This window comes from Eupeodes corollae, chromosome 1 (genome assembly GCF_945859685.1).
Source record: "Eupeodes corollae chromosome 1, idEupCoro1.1, whole genome shotgun sequence".
NCBI lineage: Eukaryota > Metazoa > Arthropoda > Insecta > Diptera > Syrphidae > Eupeodes > Eupeodes corollae.
In genome coordinates, this window is record NC_079147.1 from 119,270,191 (window position 1) to 119,292,733 (window position 22,543).

The window sequence follows — 22,543 nt, forward strand, 5'->3', positions numbered from 1 at the left end:
AATTTTCATCAACTATTGTGTGGAGCTTCACAGTTCCTATTCCCTTGATGTTCGCAAACTTTTTGTTGGCTACCTGAACTAATCCAGACTAACTTGTGTCTAGGTCAATAAAGTCATCATCACCACAGCACATGTGTGAAGTGGCACCACTATCTATGTACCAATTTGTATGCTCATTAACCTCCAAATTATTAAACGAATTTTGGGTTGGCACACAATTACAGCGTTCAATGAGTTCAGACGCTACGAAACCTTCCTCATTTGCCTTTTCATTTTTGGCATAATGCAACCTTTCTTTATAAAGTTTGACACGACAATCTTTCTTCATATGCCCTTTTTTCCACAACGATGACAACTATACTGAAATGCATTTGACGTACCTGGTCTTTGACTATCCAGTTTTTTAGGATAGAATTTAACCTTTAGGGCTTCATCTCTTGTCTCACCATCTTGCTTTTTCCTTTTACTAACTTTCAACAAGCGTGCCCGCAGAACATCAATTTTTGGGAAATCAAAGGCAGCATCGAATGCAGCTTGAATGTCCTTGTAGGTAGGCTATCCAACAATAGTGCAGCCAACAAATTATCGTCCAGTTTAGCATCCATTTCAAGTAGGCGTGACACAACAGAATTAAATTGGATTAAATAATTTTCCATGCTTTCATTTTCATTCATTTTTATATAAACTAACTTACGGAATTCCTGGGCTTTAGTTCTAGTGTTTTGTCTATTGTAAGTAGTTTCAAGAAAATTCCAGATGTCCTTGGAAGTGGCGATCGATTTCACCAACGATACTTGGGCTGGTTCCATGCAGATTATTATCTCGCATCTGGCATCCTGATCTTTATTCTTCCATTCTTCCAATTCTGCTGACAATTGTCAACAGGCGATTTTTATGCAGAAGTGCTTTCATCTGAGGCTTCCGCGTTTCAAAATTTTAAAGTTTTCATTTTTATTGATTTTTATAATTAAAAAAAATAAACACGATCCTATAAATTACTCTAATACAATGGGTCTAGGCCCATAACCTGTTGAAATAGTGAAAGATTATTGAAAGAAAAGTCGATTATAAAAAGGGTTTATTTTAGGCAAGTTCTTTACACTACAATGGTTGAGATAAAAGTGAAGAATACAAGATAAAAGGAAGTAAAAAGAAAAAAAGTAAGAATTGACAGAAGCTTTACATTTGACAAACTTAATATTGTCTAAGCTGTTAACAAAATTGTATTGTAATGATATGATTCAGCAGACATAAAGAAAACTCAATAAACAATATTTTAACACTTTGTTTATTATGTGCTCTAAATCTTCAGCAATAATGGTTTTTTGTTTCGTTTCAAAACATTTTCGCTACCAGTGCTTCTAGATCACCAACACCGCTTAGATCGCAGTACGAAGAAGCAGATAAGGACCCAGTATGAACACTCGTATTTTAAACGATGTGGATCGGATGTGCCTGTCGGAGACCACTGGAGAGTGTAACATTCTTTGCCTTACTTTTGAATTTAAATTTTGAGTGGTTGACCTAGTAATAGCTCTTCTTTCTTCTTTAATTATAGTTCCTGATCAGCTGCAGGATGCGATCTTCATAATTTACCTCGTGTGCCATTTTAATTTATTCAGCAATCAACAACGAAAATACATACGAAAACAACAAAAAAGGGTTTGGTGGGTTTCAAAAAAAAATTATCTTAGCTAAGAGACCTAATTTCTTCGCTAATACAAAAAAGGTAAACTATTAAGAAAAACAACTAGTTGTAAAAAAAATGTTTTAATAAACCTTACGAGAGTGAAATTGTCAAAAAAATACGAAAATGAATAAGTAATGTAATGACGAAAAAAAGTAAACTTAACGAAAGTAGAATAAGAAAAATGAAAAAGATAAACTGAGAAACCTAATTTAAGATAAATAACTTAATCAAAAAAAAAAGCAAGTTTAACTTTAATGAAAACTGTACACTAAAAATAAATAAATAAATAAGTGAGATAACTAAAAACTACTGTAAACTATACAAATTTTAATATTGCAGCAGAAAAATTATTAAATAACCAAAAAGTTAAATAAATAACAAAAAAAAAAAAACAATGACGTATGTAATTATTAAAAGGAAACAAAACTGAACGAAAAAGATGATAAATAATTTCGAAAACAGGATTGTAAATAATCAATTTTCAAAATCTAGGAACAACATTTATCGACAACAATCTAAATGTTAATATTTAAAAACGTATTGTACTAAACTTGTATCTTATCCTAAAAAGTATATAGCTATAAATAATATAATTCTTGTTTCAACTCTCCCACAAACAAACAAAATTAACTGCAAACAACAAAACAAATGAATAAATAACTTAACAAATGAACTAAAATCATTGTTCAAGTTTTTTTAATAAATCTTTAAGTAATTTTTCTACTGAAAAACAACTTAGACCTTAAAAACTATAAATGAAAGTGTATAAATTTTCAAAAAGTATTCTTCAATTCCAGAATTTTATATAAACTAAAAAACTTAATTGAAATTTACTTCATATGGGTATATACGAATCAAACCACAATAAAGTTCTGATCAACACAAACGAAAACAATTAAAATAAACTAATTTTCAGCAAAAAATTATACAACGGAAAAAAGTATAATATAACCAGACTTAATGTTCTATTTAAATTTATTTATATTGTAGAAAAAAAAATTAAACCTGTAGGAAAAAATGTTTTTGTCAAACTACCAATATGAAATAAGAATATAAAACAAAGCAATTGTTTCAACAATGCATTAAATTGACATATAGAATTAACTTAATTAAAATTTGAATTAAAATACCCTATTGTGAATTATTATTAAATGGTATAAAAATCAAATAGCCCGCCCTATCGGCCATATTAATAATAAAATTTAAATTGAAAAGAAAAAGAAGAAAAAGAAACTGAAACAATACCGTAATAAAACGTTCATTCTACCAAGTAACCGCAACTCAACCACGTCTTTCATTTTAATCGAATATTTGCTAAAAGTTTAATTCCTTTTACAACTTTTAAAAGTAAATTTTAAGCTCAAAATAGAGCTAGTTTGTAAAAAACATTACAAATTTTCATGGCGCCCGAGCAGGGACAAATTATATTTAAAATAATTTATAAATTTTATTAAATTACGCGAAGTATTCACATATATATACATGTATATATATATAGTATATAAATATATTCGCGTCTCTTATTAAAAAATTAAAGCTAATTAAAATCGGTAGAATCAATCAAATCGTGCGTGAGTGCTTAAAACACAAACAAAAAAGACAATAAAAATAATCGACCGAAAAACCACCCTCATTTTAAAACCAAGAAGCAGCAATCGTCGATCGTTGACGACATCCCCATCGAAGCACCAAAGCTCCATAGTCATCCACATATTCAATGCACTAAAATTGCATTTGCGAAGACTGCAAGAGGGAAGTGACGTCCAAAGTAGACGATCAAAAACACTCTAGTAAAGATATAAATCCTTCGTACGTATTACCCTCCAAAACCCATTTGTTTACATTGTAATGTGGACGAATTCAACGAGAAAAAATGACGTGTTTTCACGCATACATAAACACACTTACTGAGTTTTTTGGGGAAATTTAATAAATTAGAGGAGAAATTACCCGCACACTATGAAAAAGTTTATGAGGCTGATTTCCGGTTTAGCTTGTACGCAAACCAAGATGTCTACCGAGCATTTATATCTTTATATAGTGTGTTTTTGTAGACGATACTTCTAATCAAGAAGTATTCACAAAAATTGAAAGTGCTAAATAATTTAATTTTAAGATTTGATTTTATTTTAATCGATTTACAAATTTTGATTTCTATTTGAATCAATTCAAAGTTGCACCCACTTTCAATCTTTGTCACTTTTCAATATAAAACAACAAATATATACATATATTGTGGTGAATAAAACAAACAACAACTTGGTGATTTTAAATTGCATTTTATTAAAATTTTATTTGTGTTTATAATTAAATAAATGAGTTTAAACTAATAATTCACAAAACAATTAATATATATAAAAAAAAATTAAATTTGTTCTCGTTCTTATCGCTGAATCTACCGCGCCGCCGCTGTCATCACTTTATCCATCCACTGGCTTACGAAGGTGTAAAATTATTTTTTCTCGAACGAAATTCACTTTTACTTAATTAAATTACACATTAACTTACTTAATTAAATTAATAAAACTCAATTAAATTGATTAAAAAATTAAAAAGAAAGTGAATTTAATTCCGATTTCGCGAAAAGAAGTTTGTTTACATTTTTTTAAAAACCGAGTTGACACTTGAATGACATTTTTTTCTCATTCTCTCTTTCGTTCACTCTCATTAAGTTTCATTTGTCACTTGTGGTGGTCGTAGCCAGCGAAGAAAAATTATCTTTGGATACAGTGTGATTCAGCAAATAATTAAAAGTTAATTTTTTTTTGTTTTTTTTTTCGTTTCGATATTTAATGCAATCAGTAGATTGTGAATAATAAACACTATTAATTGAAGTTAATTAACTTTATTTGCACATTTACGGTGATAATAAATTAAATTTTCATCGAAATTTTTGTATGAAAATAAACTAATTTTTCGAATAATTCCGATAATTTAAAATTACTACCAGTGCAATTTGAATAAGTTTGGATAAACTTATTCCAAAAAATAAATTAATTTTTGTTCATTTTTTAAAATTATTCTTGATTGAGTGAATAAGGTTAAAGAAAAGGCAAACTTGTCCATCTACTGATGCAAGCCTTGAACAATTAAAACATCAGTGTTTGGTAATTAAAAACAACATTATTCGTATTAAAACGGGATTAGAACAAAAAACTTTATTGTTTAACCCAATTGAACTGGAATGTCGGTTGGATATATTAAATTCATACATTGATGAAATTATGAAATGTCAATCGGAAATTGAGTCAGTTGATCATAGTGATATGGTCCGCGGTGAAATAGAAGACGTTTGTGTAGGTGCAAAGTCCCTACTTATGTCGCATACAAACAAAAGACGTCAATCTAATGCTGTTGATTATTCCTTCAGCAATCCTCTTCATTCCCGACTTCCGAAAATGTCTCTTCCGAAATTCAGCGGTAAATATTCGGAATACAAAAATTTTATTAGTCTTTTCGAAAACTTGGTTGATAATGATCCGATGCTTCCGGATATCGAAAAATTCAATCACCTTATTTCATGTTTGTCAGGTGAAGCCTTAGGAACAGTTAAAGCTTTACAAATTACAGAATTATCCTAATACTACGTTTCCACCGGGCACTAAATCGAGATTTAGCTAGATTTGTCACAAATCTTGAAATCTCACAGATTTACAATAGAAATTTTAATCTCCTCAAATGAAGATTTCAAATAAAACTCATTAAAATCTACTTGGAAACATTAGTTTGTCAAATCAAACAAACTTTTGTTTCGGAGAATAATTGTTGAACCGACAATAAACAATAAACAAATCAAAAACGAAAACGAAAGAAATCAAAAATGAAACAAAATGTAAGTATACAAAAATAATAAATACGTAGGTACAAGAATAAAATAAAACTAATTACGATTGGTTGTTATGACAACGTCACATTAATCTCCTTTTCTTTGGTGGAAACAATTCACGATTTATTTTAAATCATTTGCCTTAAATCTCGGATTATTTTTTGGTGAAAACGTACTATAAGGCACGTGCGAGTTTAAAGAAAGTTTACGATAATAAATTTTAAATTGCTTTATATTTTTTGACAATGTTTCAACGCATTTCGAATACTTCTATTGCAAATCTAATGAACATTACATAACTAAATGTCAAACATTCGCTGCACTGCCTGTATTACAAAGACTCGAATACACTAAAGGTGTTCCAATTTGCATTAACTGCCTTCGAAAAGGACATTCAGTTTCAAAATGCAAATGCAGTGTATGTAATCGTTCGCATCATACGTTGTTACTTCAATATGAAACAACTTTTAATGGTACATCGTCAACCCAAGCTCCCACAAGTTTTCAAGCTATGCATGCCTCGGTTCTAACTGACCAAGTAATTCTTGCTACTGCTGTAGTACAAATAAAGGGCATTACTGGTGAATACATGCCAGCTCGAGTAGTGCTTGATTCGGGTTCGCAGATAAACTTCATAACTGAAGAGCTTGCGCAAAGGTTAAAGATTGGCAAAGAGTAAAAGTCTCTTAATTTACTTGGTATTGGTAAAGCAAGTACCACAGTTGATAAAAAGTTAACGGCAGATCTGTTTTCGAAATTGCTCAGGTTTTCGCACTCATAAATATGCCATTACGGCTGATATTGCGAAAATGTACCGGCAAGTTCTCATTGCTGAAGAGCATTCGATTTACCAGCTCATTGTGTGGAGGCAGAATCCCTCTCAACCATTACAATATTTTCGCCTTAACAAAAGATAAATTTTCTTTCAATCTGGAAGATACTATAAATGATCTGAGAGCCACCAAACGAAATATTCTTTCAGTTTCTGCTCGTCTGTTTGACCCTCTTGGTCTACTATACCCCATCGTTACCAAAGCAAAAATCTTATTGCAAGAGCTTTGGATTGCAAAACTTGATTGGGATGAGTCAATTCCATTGCGCCTTGATACTTGTTGGCAAAACTTCAAAGCAAACCTTTCTCAGCTCTCCGAGATAAAAATACCAAGGTTTGTCGAAACCCATTCGAAGTCAAAAATTCAAATTCATGGGTTCGCCGATGCATCGATGAGAGCTTATGGATGGTGCATTTATATCCGAAGTCAAAGCACGGCAGGTATCAAGTCGACGCTATTAACTGCAAAGTCCAAAGTGGCCCCTTTAAAAACTAAATCGCTTCCGCGATTAGAACTTTGCGCAGCGCATACTCTTTCTAAATTATGGTTAAGAGTATCGGCAATGTTGAATCTTGACGTTGACCAAATTGTTTTTTGGACCGACTCTGAAATAACGTTGCATTGGATAAAAACCCATCCAACTTCACTTACAACTTTTGTAGCAAATAGAGTTTCAGAAATCCAAGAGTGGACAAATAATGTATCATGGAAACATGTCCCAACAAATCAAAATCCAGCAGACATTGTGTCTAGAGGATGTAACGTCGACGAGCTCAATAGTTTAATATGGTTTAATGGACCGCCATTCTTACTAGAAGACCCAAAATTAAGGCCAGTCAATTCGCATTTCGAGTTGTCTCCAGAGAATGAAGCTTTAGAAAAGCGAAAATCAAATGTTACTCTTGTTGCAGTTGAAAATTGCCGTACGAAACTCATGAAGCTTATTGAATAAGAAACGTCGTATATAGATTTAGTGACAACATTTGTACGTGTAATGCGTTTTTTGCAATTTTAAAAGATAAGACAAAGGTGTTTGAAGAACCACCCACGGCAGAAGAGTTGCATTTAGCATTCCTGAAAATCGTTGAAATTGTTCAAAACAACGAATTTTCCGAGGAGAATCAAAAACTAAAAAGAAAAGTAACATTGTCAAATCATATTCAAAACACTTAATCCATTCTTACATGAGCTCAATAATAGCAATTGTACACATTCGCTTATTCGAGTAGGTGGGCGTCTTTTGCACGCACCAATTGAATACGATGCCAAGTTTCCATTACCATTGATAAAAATTCGCAATTTATAAAAGTGTACTTAACGCATTTGCATAGAAAAAATTGCCATGCTGGAGCTCAAGCAATGGTGGCATTGCTTCGCCAAAAAATTTGGATAATAAACGCCAAAGAAGCATGTCAAAAAGTTGTACGAAATTGCGTACAGTGCTTTAGGTATAAACCAAAGTTGCTTCAACACAAAGACCCTTTTTAATATGTGGCGTAGATTTTTGTGGCCCTGTATATATCTCTTTAAAAATTCTTGGTCGGCCAACGTACAAAACGTACATAGTTGCTTTTGTTTCACCTCCAAAGCTGTACATTTTGAATAAGCTACTAATCTTTCTTACGAATGTTTTATTGTTGCTCTCAAAAGGTTTATTGGTCGAAGAGGAATTCTAAAGACGATTCACTGCGACAACGGGACGAACATCGTGGGAGCCCAGAGGATCTTGAAAGAGGTTGAAGAAGAGTTCGAGCGAGGGAAGAAAGCCATTCACCAGTACGCAGCAGAAGAAGGGTTCAGTATCGCCTTCATACCCCCAAGGGCCCCCACCTTCGGAGGTTTGTGAGAGGCGGCAGTGAAAGCGGCGAAAACGCTGTTGCACCGTACCGTAGGAAACGCACTCCTAACAGCAGAAGAGCTGCTTACCGTGCTAATCGAGGTCAAGGCAATCCTCAATTCAAAGAACAATCGCTCCATTAAGCGCGGACCCCAACGGTGGAGAAGCTCTAACGCCAGCGCACTTGTTAATAGACAGTCCATTGCGGTCACTTCCCCCAGAGAATGTCCTGGAACAGCAGATGGCTTGCTTGAGAAGATGGCAGCTTCTATTATGGCTCAAGCAGCAGTTCTGACAGAAGTGGTCAAAAGCGTATCTGCTTGGCCTTCAGGTTGTTCGGTCCAAGTGGATCAACGAGCAACCCAATCTCATCGTGGGAAAGCTCGTTCTCATTCACGAGGACCACACTCCTCTACAACAATGGGCAATGGGCAGAGCCGCGGCGGTCATCGAAGGGCAGGACGGAAAGGTCAGGGTCGCCGATATCAAAACACGAAAGGGAATACTCAGACGTCCGATCGTTAAACTGGTCCTACTCCCAGAAGAAGAATTTTGAAGACCTGCAGGCTTTCAACGCGGCCGGTGTTTCGACAATGCATTAAAATGAAATATAAAATTAACTTAATTAAAATTCGAATTAAAATACCCTATTGTGAATTATTATTAAATGGTATAAAATTCAAATAGCCCTACCTATCGGCCATATTAATAATAAAATTTAAATTGAAAAGAAAAAGAAACTGAAACAATACCGAAATAAAACGTTCATTCTACCAAGTAACCGCAACTCAACCACGTCTTTCATTTTAATCGAATATTTGCTAAAAGTTTAATTTCTTTTAAAACTTTAAAAAGTAAATTTTAAACTCAAAATAGAGCTAGTTTGTAAAAAACATTACAAATTTTCAGCAATTACAAAAAAATAAATAACAGCCAAAGTTAGAAAAGTTTAGATTAAGATTTGTATTGTATTTGTATTATGTGTTTATTAAATTGTAAGTAGAAACGTACTTTCAGGTTTAGGGTTTTCGATTTCATGAAAATTCGGACATACTATAGGCGCATCAGGACACTGCGGATGTTGGGCAGTAAGAACATAACCCACCCTACCTTTAGGTATCCGCGGCAATTGTTGGACAACCCCAAGATTATTGGTCGATGATCGGGTTCAAGTCATCTTAGATCCATGTCCACTCTGAATCCCTCGACATCCCAAAAACAAAATACTCAGCACTACATTGTTTCGCTGGTGCGAAACAACAACAGCCGAAAAACTATCTTCTTCCTTTTTGTAGGCGTTTTGCAGAAGTTTATTCACATAATTATGTTGCAGGTATAATAATCGATTAAGATCATTAAACTATAAGGTAAAACAAAATATTAATAAGTGTGTCCAAGATGGAAATGGACACACTTAGGCCAGTTTAATGGCCCATGGTGATACCACATGAATCTTGAGGCGTCTTCCTAAGCTCAATGGAACCATTTTGAGTTCCATACGAAACGTCTGAGTCTGATTATATTGATATGATTTAGATCGTTTAGATCGTTAAAGAAGAATTTTCCAAGTCAATTCTTGCATTTTTGACGTAGAACAGGGCATGTGCAGAGATGATGAAGAATTGTTTCTTCTGCAAAAGTCATGTGGCGTACTTTCCTATTAGACCGTGTCCAGTTATGACACCTATTTTCGAGCATATATGTGATCTACTTAGAAAAAGAAAGCTCCTTGAACGTTTTAAATCCAGTGTTGACCAGATGTTTTTTGTGACTTGACACGCGGTAATGTTTTTTCACCTGGTGCCTGCCCTCCTTACAGCGTCTTGTATTAGCAACAGTTTACAAGTAGTGATTGGTATGCCAGTAAGAGCCAAACGTGGAAGGATGGGCTGTACTGTACCGTTCCTGCAAGTTCATCTTCCTTACAGTTAACTGGAATATCTCTCCAGCAAAGGTGAATATTAAACTGTTGTGCCATCTCCATTAGAGGTGATCGACAGTTATGGACTGTTATAGAGTTTGTAGAGACAGAGTTCAGAGATTTGATAGCGCCCTGGCTATCTGAGAAAATACCGATAACAGATGTTGATATCACTTTTTCTTTAAGCCAAAAGTTCCGCTTGGAACACGCTACAATGATTGAGAAGGCGGAATGAGATACTTCATTTCAGTCGTTCAGAGTACACACCTCCACCAAGATTGACTCATCCTCCAAGAATGTTCTAACATCCCAAAAAGATATGGGAGGTAGAGAAATATGGAAATTTCTATCGAATTGTAGTTGTTGCACGGTGTAGTCTGTGTGCTTTAGAATTAATTCTAAATACCTAAGAGTTGTTATTCCACTTCGAAAAAGCCTTTAGGCAAATAGCAGAGCTTGCAGCTATTTGTTTGCTAAATATGTCAAGAGGTGTTAGGTAGAGTAAGGTGTCCAGTGCCGCAGATAGGGTCGTGCGAAGGGATCCGCTTATACATAGGCAAGCTGAACATTGGACTTTATTTGATTTGTCGTGGTTTAAAGCTTTTTCTAAAGCAGTCCATCATACTGCTACACCGTACATTAAAATCGGTCTGATTACCGATATGTATAGCCACTGCGTGATTCTGTGTTGTAAACCCCATTTATTACCTATAGCTTCTTTGCAAGAAAAGAGAGCTACAGTAGCTTTTTTGACTCTTTCCTGTACGTTGTGTTTCCAATTTAGTTTTTTGTCTAAGACAAGACCTAATTGTTTAGCCTAGTCTGAAAATTTTAATTGGATTCCTTTAAAATACGGAGGGTTGACAAATGGAATTTTGTATCTCCTCGAAAATAAGTCCAGATCGATTTTGTGTGGGTTAACACCCAGACCACACCGGTCAGCCAAAATCATTGTTGCCCAGTTTTAGTTAATTATTCTGCTAGTACACATTAAATGAATTAACTCCCGAAGCGAACCCTCTACATTTAGAGATGTTAGTGCAGATGTGTCCACGTTGTTAAAGGCACCTTCGATGTCAAGGAAAGCAACTATAGTGAACTCTTTATGTTGGAGGGAATATTCGACGGTGCGTACTAAATTGTGTAACGCTGTTTTCATCGATTTATCTTTACAGTAGACATGTTGAGACGAAGACTTCTTGTAGATTCTTAGGAATTTTTTGCAATAATCCCATTAAGAGGCTTGTCTTGCTGCTTTGGCCCGTTTGAAAAGTTTCCTGCATTCTTTCCTGACCAAGTCAAGCTCTAAGGCCTACCACTGTGGTTTTCTCTTTCCACTTATGTGTTTAAGTGGACAAGCAATTTCTAGCGATCTTTTTATAGCTGAGGTAAGGTCATTGACTTTGTTGTCAAGTTCATTAGCGTTAGAGGAAGGACTAGATAGTCTAGGTTCTAGTTAACTCTGTAATGAGTTCCTGTATGAAGCCCGGTTAGATTTCAGATAATTTCAAAAAGCCAATAGACTCGGGTTATCATCGCATTTATACTGAACTGGATATATCCATGATCAGAGAACGAGTGTTCTTTGGATACTTTCCAGTCCAAGATCATATGGTGAATAGTATTTGAGACAAGCGTTTTTTCTAAGACTCCTTGTCAAGTTTTAGTTATGAAGGCTGGTTCATTTCTAATATTACTTACTAAGAGGTTAGTACCAAGAATACTATCAAAAACAGGCCGACCTTTGTCGTTGATATTTGTGCTACCCCCTACAGTATGATGATCGTTAACATCGCTCCAATTAATTAGGTGGATCCTTTGCCTTTCCGCTTCAGGGACGACTTTCTCCAGGGTGTTTCCAGGGAGATGGCCAAGGACATTACCAAGATTCACCGACAATAGCCAGAAACTTCTTTTCGTTGCTTCTAGCCTAGCTACGGTGGTATATTTGTCACTGAAATGTAGGAGTAAAAATACATTAATGCTACGTTTCACAAGTATGCAAGATCAAGGTTCACCTTTATCTGTCACACACAGTGTGTAGTACCCAGGAGTCCTGAGTCCTTGAACAACGGATCCTACAATCCATGGCTCTTGGATCAGGAGCCAAACGGAGAAGAAGTGAAGCTGAGGCCTTTATGAAGTGTTGGAGATTAATCTGTACTAACTGCAGCATTTTGGCTACAATTAGGTAGATCAACCTTCACCACGGTTTTGCTCTGATCCTCTGAGTCTGAGGATGAACCCAAGAATTCGTAATCGCTCAAAAGGATCATGTTAAGGTCGTCCTCAGTCTCCATTAAGGATGGAATGTCTACGACTTTGGTAGAGGGTGGAGTCACGATTGGAGAGGACACCAATTGTGAATTCACCTTCGGTTGTTGTAGGAGGCCCGCTAACCGCGATATCCTCAACTTTTGTTGTAAATTCAAATTTTAATGGATTCGAAACTATATATATATATTGTTCTATGCCATGCCCAGTCCTGAAGATATATCGGTCTAATCGTTCTTTTCATTTTTGTTTTTTGTTTTGTTTTTGTACATCTTTGGTCCCACGAGATGCGAAGAAAAGAGGTCCATCTGCATAGAGATTTCCATGTACAGATAAGGCTAGTTAATCTGGAGGTCGCCAGGTATGCGGATACTCCGTTAGAAACTGAGCTATTTTTTGATTTGGGTTCAAATCTAGGCTGTTCATCGGCCCGGGTCGTTTCGGTAGTTGGTGAAATAAACGTTGGCTTGTATGCCTTGTTTATGTAGGAGGGGGTGATGATTGAGGAAAGGTAGAAGATATGAACGTCCTTAAGTTTCAAGACTCAGCCGTATTATCAAATGACTTGCAGAAGCTGTATAGACGAGGAAAAGAAGGAAACAGTTCTTCATCTTCTCTGTACATGCCCTGCCATAGCTCAAAAACTCTAGAATTACCTAGGAGAATTCTTCTTTAAATATCTTAACGATCTTAATCATATCAGCATAATCAGCCTTTCAAGTTTTGTAAGAGATTTAAAATGGTTCCATTGAGCGTAGGAGGAAGCTTCAAGATTCAGGTGGTCAAGGGCCATTAAACTGGCCTAAGTGTGTTCGTTTCCATCATGAACAGCTACTACAACCAAACCTTACCTTCAGGACTCATCTGGAGAAAGTTCCGTAGAATCATCGATCTTATTCAGCTTTTACAACTCGAAAAGTTCGACGTTCAAGTAGAAGAATTTTTAATTTACTTTATAAAAACAATTTTTTATGTTGAGTATTATCGAAATGAATATTATAAAAATAATCCATCTGTTAACCCTAGAAAGATAATCTACGTCTGCGGGACGTATGGCGCGGGGAAAAAGTGTTATATCTTTTGAATTATAAGCCGTATAAAACTTATGTTTTTTATATTTGCTCAGGACTAAGTCAGAGCTTGCATGGTGCATCCTAAAGAAGATGCATTAGGGCCAGTAATGACTATGTTATACGTCTGGGAGACGTATGATTATCTTTTATGAAACTTTTGTGCACTGAACAAAAGTATATGGGGAAAAAAATATTTTTTCTCAAAAATTACTAAAACTATTTTTTATAGTTAGCTTACCCCTCAATGAACTAATTTACCAAATATTAAGACTCAAAGTCAATTTAAAGGTTTCTTTAAAAAATAAAGAATTTTGTTCGTTCTGTTTTCAAAGGTGGTTCAGGTTTTTTATAAATTTTGCTCAAATTTTACTTCTTTTGTACTTAATTATTGATTCATTTTACTTAAAATAACAAAAATAAAATGAATTAAAATACGAAATAATGATGAAAAATCAATTGTCATCTTTAAACGCGCTTAATAAATGCCATACGTCTCTCAGACGTATGGCACTTCACGCACTAAAAAATGTGATTATCTTTCTAGGGTTAATGTGGGTTTGGCTTGGTCATGTTAATGTGGTTTTGGCTTGGTCATGTTTTGGCGGCCAAATTTAAACCGAGTCCATATGGCTTGGAGCCAACTATCTCTATTGTGTATGGATAGATAATAATTAATTGGAAATGTACAAAAGTGCAAAACAATACTTCTAAAAGAACCAAACACACATATTTTCTTCTTTATAACCTAAAATATTTAGGTGCAAACTTTGCATTTTTTTCAGCTGTAGTTACTTTTGTTTTTGTACTGTCGTTGTTGTTTTATACTGTTGTATGTTATTTTATATTTTATTCTGAATAAAATTTTATAAAATAAGGAATTATAATATATTTTATCTAGGACGTACTTCATCCAAAATTCATATGAAATTTATCCAATCCAAATTTATGAAATCCTGCTCTTGCGTAACGGGTTCGAATCTCAATACCCTCCCCTAAAGCATTTTTCACATGAGCACGACCAACGAATATTCGTCGGTTTTGCCATTTTTTTCACATGAGAGTTTTAATTGTTTTTTTTTTTTTTTACATTTCAGAATTTCAGAAAGTAGTTAGCTTATAGCAAGCTTCAAACTACGATCAGGGGCTCATCATAAGTGCATATTTTAGTTGTTAGTAAGATAATAATACAATTAAAGCCTAACACACGCATAAAATACAAAACATAATTAACATTTAACATAAATTAATATACATAGAACAACAAGAGATAAAATCAAGACGTTTATGATAGTGGAATACTGGTTCTCAACAATGATTTTATTCCTACCTTATTTAAATTTAAAAATATCGATGAACAGTTTTTTGTGGACGCCTGGTCAGGAACCGCATCCTCAATGCTAAAATAAGAAAATAAAAGAATAATTTAATAATATCAAAATAAATTTCGTTCCTACCCAAATATTGAATGTGGTTTTGTAAGTGTAATACCAAGTAATGCATCTGTCACTTTCCTCATTGTTGGTCTTCATGGAAACTCTTCATACCTCAGTGCAGAAATTCAATGGGAAAGCGTTCGGGAGTAGATCTGGGTTTTGTGTATTGTCGTTTAAGTTGGTTGAATCGTTAAGTTGCATGTGAATGAAACTTTGTTTTATGTCCATGTTTAGTTTTCATTACTGACGGTTAATACATGTCATTGCGTTGGTTATGTGATTTTTATTCGTATGTTTTGTTGTAACTTTGTTATTATGTGCTTGGATTTTTTGCAGTGTTCTGGTCTCATGTGGTTCTGTGTTACATGTCTCCCTGATTTCGACCGTGAAACACACCCTTCGTTCTTGGGACACAGATACCCCTATTCTGTTAGAAGTGTACTAATACCTGCGTGGTCTCCCCCTATTTGAGTGTGATAAAGCTGGTTGAGGTATAAACTGTGTGTATAGGTGGATAGGATAATGTGTTCCTGTTAGAGGTCCGTATACTTTTTTTTGCCTGTATTGGTTTGATGGTAACTTCAGCTCACCTTCATTTGGCCGGTTACCACATAGTAGGGTGGAGGTGTATATAGAAGTGAAGATCCTGTGCTGGGCAGAATCTAAAAAGCCGAAAAACGAACAAATAAGCTAAGAACAGAAAAAGGTGGTGAGAGTCTCAAAATGTTTTAAGTCTAGAAAGTAATTTATTGTTTTTATTTTTTTGTATGTTTAATTCTCGGCGGCCCGAATTAATTCGCGAATCGCGGACCGCCGCCTTAATAAAAATTGAATTGGAAGAAAATTTGAATTTTGAAAGAGACAAATAAATTAAAGATTAAAAGAAAGAAAATTTTGAAAAGAAAAGGAAAAGAAATACCGGAATTTAAATAAAATTTTAAAAAAATTATAGAGCGTGCGAAGGGGAAGAGAAAACGGTCACCCATATTACCTCTAAATCTTATCGATTCTTGTACGTACTTAGCGTCTTGAAGAATTTGTGTTTGTGATTGTAGTATATTTAAGTTTTTTTTTGCAATTTTTAGTTTTAAAAGTTAATTAATTAATTAATATTGATTCAAAGGCGTGGAAGTGTTTTATTCTTTAGTCCATTTCCATAATAATTTTTGTTTGCTTGTGAGGTGCGAAAAAAAACGGTTGGTGGAAGCGTCGCGTCCGTTTCGATAGATTTTTTTATATAGGGTCCTAAAAGATACCTCCATAGAGCTCTCTAGGTTTAAGGAATTAGGGCTTCGTCGGTCGAACGATTCTGTAGTACCTGCAAAAAGGTACATCTACGCATAGGTAGAAAGTAGTGCTTACGCTCTACTACCGACCGTGTTTTTTTTGTTACCATTTTGTTTCCTACTTTTCTTGATTTTTTTTTTGTTGTAATAAGGAAAATCTTTGACTAATTTTTGGTTATTATGTAAATAAAACTTCCGACAGAAACGCCGATAAACAAATAAAAAGATTTTTTATGTTTCGAACAAGCAAAACAATGAGAGCTTAAGTTTCTTTTCAGGGGTGCCAGGGGTAGCGGAGTGGGCGTGAAACTACGATGACCTGAAACCGAACGCCGACCAACAATATTGGGACTATCCAATACTGGCTGCGGATACCTAAAGATAGAGTGGGTGATTGCCTCACTGCACGAACATCCATAGTGCCAATTGTCTGTCCGTTTATGTTTCCTTCCTTTTCCTCATTCCTGGGCCTGATTTATGTTTTTGATTTATGTTTTTGTCTGCAGGCGAGGTTGAGTTTCGGGACAAGATCCCCCACCGTCCGACGAGCTGACGCGGTGCACCGCAAGCAGGCCGCGTCCACGGAGCTCAACAATACCACCTTACCTTTTCCAAATCTTTCTATCTCTATTTCCTACCTCATCTTAATCCTACCCACCACCAACCTACCAACTCTTTTTTAAGTAAAAGCTATCGTCTGGCATTTTAAAAGGTTGAGGGCAAGGTTATTTTTCAGACACCAAAATGTGAAACTATCTATGTCTGTTTGTAAAAGGATACGATCATGGGTGAACTTTATAATCATAAAAATTTTCAAGTCATCAGCAAAAATGAGAACTTCACTTGAGCATAGACATGACGAAAAGTCGTTAATAGACATAATGAACAGAAAAGGGACAAGATGGCTTCCCTGGGGAACACCAAATTGAGCAACAAAAGGTTTTGAAAGATAATTTCTAAATTTTACCTCATAGGATCTGTTTTCAATTTAAATAAAATAATTCCGTAGCTAAGTTGGTCAAAAGCTTTAGAAAAGTCAGTGTATACACAGTCAACTTCATAACCTTGTTATTAAGCGTTTGAACATATGTTTGTTTGAATGTGAGGAGATTAGTAACGGTTGACCTTTTTTCACAAAACCATGTTGCTCTTCGCAAATGAGATTTTTACTAAAAAATGCTACACTTTCACAAACAACTTGTATAAACAATTTAAAAACGCAAGAAAGCTTTGCAATGGGCCTGTAGTTTGTTATATCCGCTTCGTTACCTTTCTTGAAAATTGGTATTAAAAATGACTTCTTCCATATACTGGGAAATTTGCCTGTTTTTAGAGAAAGTTTAAACAAGAACGTAAGGGGTTCAACTAAAGCATTACTACACTTTTTTTGTACTATGGTGGGAATACCATCGGGACCGGCTGAGCAGTCATCATTCAACGCAGACAAAAGACCAAGGACAGTACTCTGTAGCACAGAGATGTGACAACAGCTAGTTTGCGAAAAGGAGTGAAGATTATGAAAATATACTTCATCAATTTCTTGAGGGCTATTAACAAATGATTGGCGGAAATTGTTTGCGAAAGTGTTACAGATATCAACAGTTTTATCTATCGAAAGGTTCTTGTAAGTGAAGTTAACAAAATTCCAAAATTTTTTAGGATTCTTTTTCAAAGAGGTGCCCATATCAGTAACATAACAAGCGTATAAAAAATGAGAAAGGGACTTAAAGTCAATAAATAATTCAACATAAATAGAGAAGTTGTTTGGAGACAGAAATTTGAGATAAGTTTTCCATGCCTTATTTCTTTTGTTACGAAGTAAACGCAATTGTTTCGTGTAGCAAGGTTGGTTAAAATTATCATTTCTTGATTTCTTAAAAGAGAGATTTTTTTCTAAACAATTAGTAAGGATCCTATAAATAATTTAACCTGCTTCTTGAATATTAGAAAACAACTGGAAATTAGCTCTCCTTAAATCAAAATTATATAAGCAATCAAAAGAATTACTGTGTTCAGTAAGGTGATTACTTAAGTCAAGAAAAATGTCCAAGGGGGGGTGATATTTATCAATTTTAGTAATTCCTGATCTAGGTTCTAGAACAAGAGTACTAAATCGAGAATTCGATTTTTTGAGTTTTTAATACAGCTTGTTTGCTGTAAGTCAGTAAGAAGGATTTTATCGAGAAAAGATAGTTCCAACTGTGAAGAAGAGAGTGAGGCTTCAAGGCAAGATTCGTCTTCTGATTGAGTCCAACCAATGTGTGGTAAATTAAAATTACCTAGAAGTAAAATACTGGTGGACAAACTGATAACAAAGTCTAAAGAAGTATTCACATGAGCTCGACCAACGAACGACGAATGAATTACAAAATATTAGTTTATATACATTTAAAGACATATTTCCACACAAATTCTTAACAAAACTATAGCAATATAGTCTCTATTTGATTTATGATACATACTTTTACTTTTCATTATCATATATTAATAAATTTAAGAAAACAAATTTATTCGTCGCGAAAAAAATTTAGGTTGATACGAACTGTCAAACTTAATTCGCGTTCCACATTATCCACACTCGCAACGAATAAAATAATTGCTCGTACTTAACCTAAAAGATTCATTCTGGTTTTGGTTTCGATGGTGAATGGTGTTCTGCTGTGCTTCTTGAAAAAAAATATGGATAAAAAGGTAAAGAAAATTTGATTGATAATAAAAGAAGGAACAAATTCGGACATACATTGGAAATGTTTTGAATGCAGATGATAATTAAAAAAAATATTGCAATGAATATTTCATGCGCTAAAGTAAACATTTTTTATTTCGGTAACAACGTGCAAAGATAGATGGAAGAATTTGAGAGATACATTCTCGAAACATTATAAAAAAGAAAAAAATGTGCCGAGTGGGTCGCAGGCATATGCGAAGAAGCCATGGCCGTATTTTGAAATAATGAAGTCGAACATCGAAGTGCCAAGGTAATTTTAAAATAGCTTTTCTTGAATGTTTTTAGTTAATGTTTGTGAGTCTTTGTTTTCTAGAACTGTCGGGAATATGGCACTAGGAAAAGAAAACACTTTCCAATTGCAGGATGATACCGAGGACTCATTCCCTACGGTTTCGTGCTGGTTTTCACCACCAGCAAGAAAGAGAAAAAAGGAGTCTGATACCGAAAAGGTTTTGGCGGCATTGACTCAAATCAATGAGCCAGAGTCAACTCCGTTGGAGACATTTTTTTTGTCACTCGCACAGCGTGCCAGTTCTTGGACCCGGCGGAAGCAATCAAAACTTGAGCCGCAGACATTGAATGTCTTTCATCAAATTGAATTTAAAGATGACTAAAATTTTTAATGTGATATATTTTACTTTTGTTTGTTTTTTTATTAGTTTTTAGTTTTATGAAGTGTACATTTTTTTTAGTGCAGGAAGCATATTTTTATTTCTATTTATTTTTATTTCAAATTAGTTGTAAGTTTTTTTAAAATATAAAGACTAAAATTTTAAAACTGATTTTATTTTACTTTTGCTCGTTTTTTTATTAGTTTTTAGTTTTATGAAGCATATTTTTATTTCTGTTTATTTTTATTTCAAATTAGTCCTAAGATTTATTTAAATTAAGGAGTATATTTTTTATTTATGTTTTGTAAATATAGAAGAGGCACAAGTTAATTAAATTAAAATTAATTCTTTTTGGTAAAATGAATAACGTCTTTTAACTAATATTGTTTCATTAAACCATATCGTATTGAAAGCTAACACTTCCTTCCTCCAAGCACCAGTTAGCAAACTTTCCTCGAACATCACATCCTGAAGCCAGTGTTGACGTTAAAATCGAATCTTCTGAATCTTGATAGGATTTTCTTGTTCAAACATATTTCTATGTTTTTTTTTGTGTGAGGAAATTGTGGAAGATGCAACAGCTTAGAATTATTCGATGACCTGATTCTTTGCCAACTTCCAACCGTTTCAGGAGAATTCTGCAAGTATGGGTCATGATGCCAAACGCATTTGCAACCACTCTCCTAGCTCTGGATAATCCAGGAAAAGGTCTCAAGATTGTTGACTTCAGTGCAAAGCCTTTATCTCCAATGATAACATAGGGTAATTTTGTGGTTGTTCCAGGAAGAGGTGAATCCTCTGGAATATTCAGTTCTGTAGGATTATTGAGCCAAACATTGCCAAAAGGACTGCAACTGAAAACTGTCGAATCCGCGTTACCGCCATAAGCTAATATGTCAACCATTAAAAATCTATATTTTGCATCCACAACTGCCATCAGGTTGTACGAAAATGTTTTTTTATAATTGAAATAAAAACTTCCACTTTTCTCTGGAGCAAACGTTAAAACATGTTTGCTGTCTACAGCACCTAGGCAATTCGGAAAGTTCCAGCGCTCAAAAAATTCTAATGAAATTTGTTTCCAATCGTCTTTTGAAAGTGAACTGGGTATGCTGATTTCTAAGCAATTGGCGTTGATAGCCTTAAGGGTAGTATCTATTGCTTTTTTTACGGTTTACACTCCCATTCGAAATCTGTAGGCAAGGTCGACAAAGCTTGCAATAGTAGCTAAGAATCTGGAAACAATATAATCTTTAACAAATTTGAAACAACTTTATATTGTACAAGGACAATAGCTCTTACCTTAAAGTAATTACTAACTTTTCCTTGGCGCAAATAATGTCGTTTCTAAAGCTAGTAAGTTTCGCAACCAAGTTGTTCTTTACCAAGCTCAAAATGTAGTCAAATGTTTCCTTTGACATCCTAAAATATGAAAAGAACTTTTCTGGATATTTTTCCAGCAGTCTTATTAAGGAAATATATTCTCCTTCAATTTTCCGATTTGCATTAAATGGATGAACATGAAATCTTTTGCTTGTTTTGTTTATTAACAAGGACACCAATACATTTTTTTTAAACAATTATGGTTTTGACCGCATATTCTCACTCGTTCTTTTTCAAAACAAAATAATGATAAACACAAAAAAACACAAGAGAGTTCGCTATAAACACACTAAACTTTTTGGAGGAATATAATATAATTCGTCGCGTATAAAGTTTGACTATGACCACCGAAAGCAAAACAAGAATGATTTTTTTAGGTTAAGTACGCGCGATTATTTTATTCGTTGGCAGTGTGGATAATGTGGAACGCGAATAAAGTTTGACAGTTCGTATCAACTTTAATTTTTTCCGCGATGAATATATTTGTTTTCTTAAATGTATTAATATATGATATTGACAAGTAAAAGTATGCATCATTAATCAAATATAAACTATATTGCTATCGTTTTGTTAAGAATTTGCGTGATAATATGTCTTCAAATGTATATAAACTCACATTTTGTGAGTCATTCGTCATTCGTTGGTCACGCTCATGTAAATGCTGCTTAGGTGTTTCTCACAACAACTTTCGATGTTGGTTGTGTTGTCAAGATTGCAAACGATATTTAAAACCAATTTGAATAGGTACTAAAAATCAGACTCAAAACTATTTGAGAGAGCTTAATGTAGTTTTTTGTATAAGAAAATTACTACACAAAATTTGCTTTTAATTACTATTGGTATTGATTCATCGTGTTTGCTATAATCGTTTTTTTAATTAATGTTGCTGCTCGTTTGTTAAGTTATAAATTGATTTTATTTATTAAAAATCCATGTATGTTTTCATCAATCAAGAATTGTATGGAGAGGATATTTTTCGCTGACAACTCTTTTTTTATTTAATTTATTAATCTGTTTAAAACTAAAAAAAATATGCAAACCTAAAGTATGGAAAAAAACTAAAAACTGGATTAATAATTTAATTAAATTGATACAGATTTTAGTCACTTGCAAAAATGTATACATAGGCTGGTTATTTAGAAAATAAAGTTGAATTCAATATATTGCCCTCGAAAACTTAACTTAATGATTCTTAGAACGCAATATATTGATAAAATAATAAGAGTTTTTGATTTTGAAATTTGAAGCATTTTGTGGTGATTATTGTAAATTAGTGAATTAATTTTAATAAAATGATTTTCAACATGCTTTTGTAATACAAAACTATACATTGTTTTTTTATGAACAAAATGACTTGAAAAAAAGCTTAAAACTGACTTTCTTATCAAAAAGGCAAAATAAACGAAATTCATGAACGGAAAAAAGATTGCGCTGTCAAAACAAAACTAATTCACCTCACTATTTTGTTGTTGGTTTTGCAAAATGCCACTAGCCCACCTTATCGTTTTGTTGGTAATTTTCACATTTTATGGATTCAGACTCAATGTCGTATTTCAAAGCGTTTAATGAAATGAAACGGAGTCTGCAGAGTGAAACGTACGAAAGAATCACATCTTGTAAAATGAAGTATTTATAGTTTCTATACAAA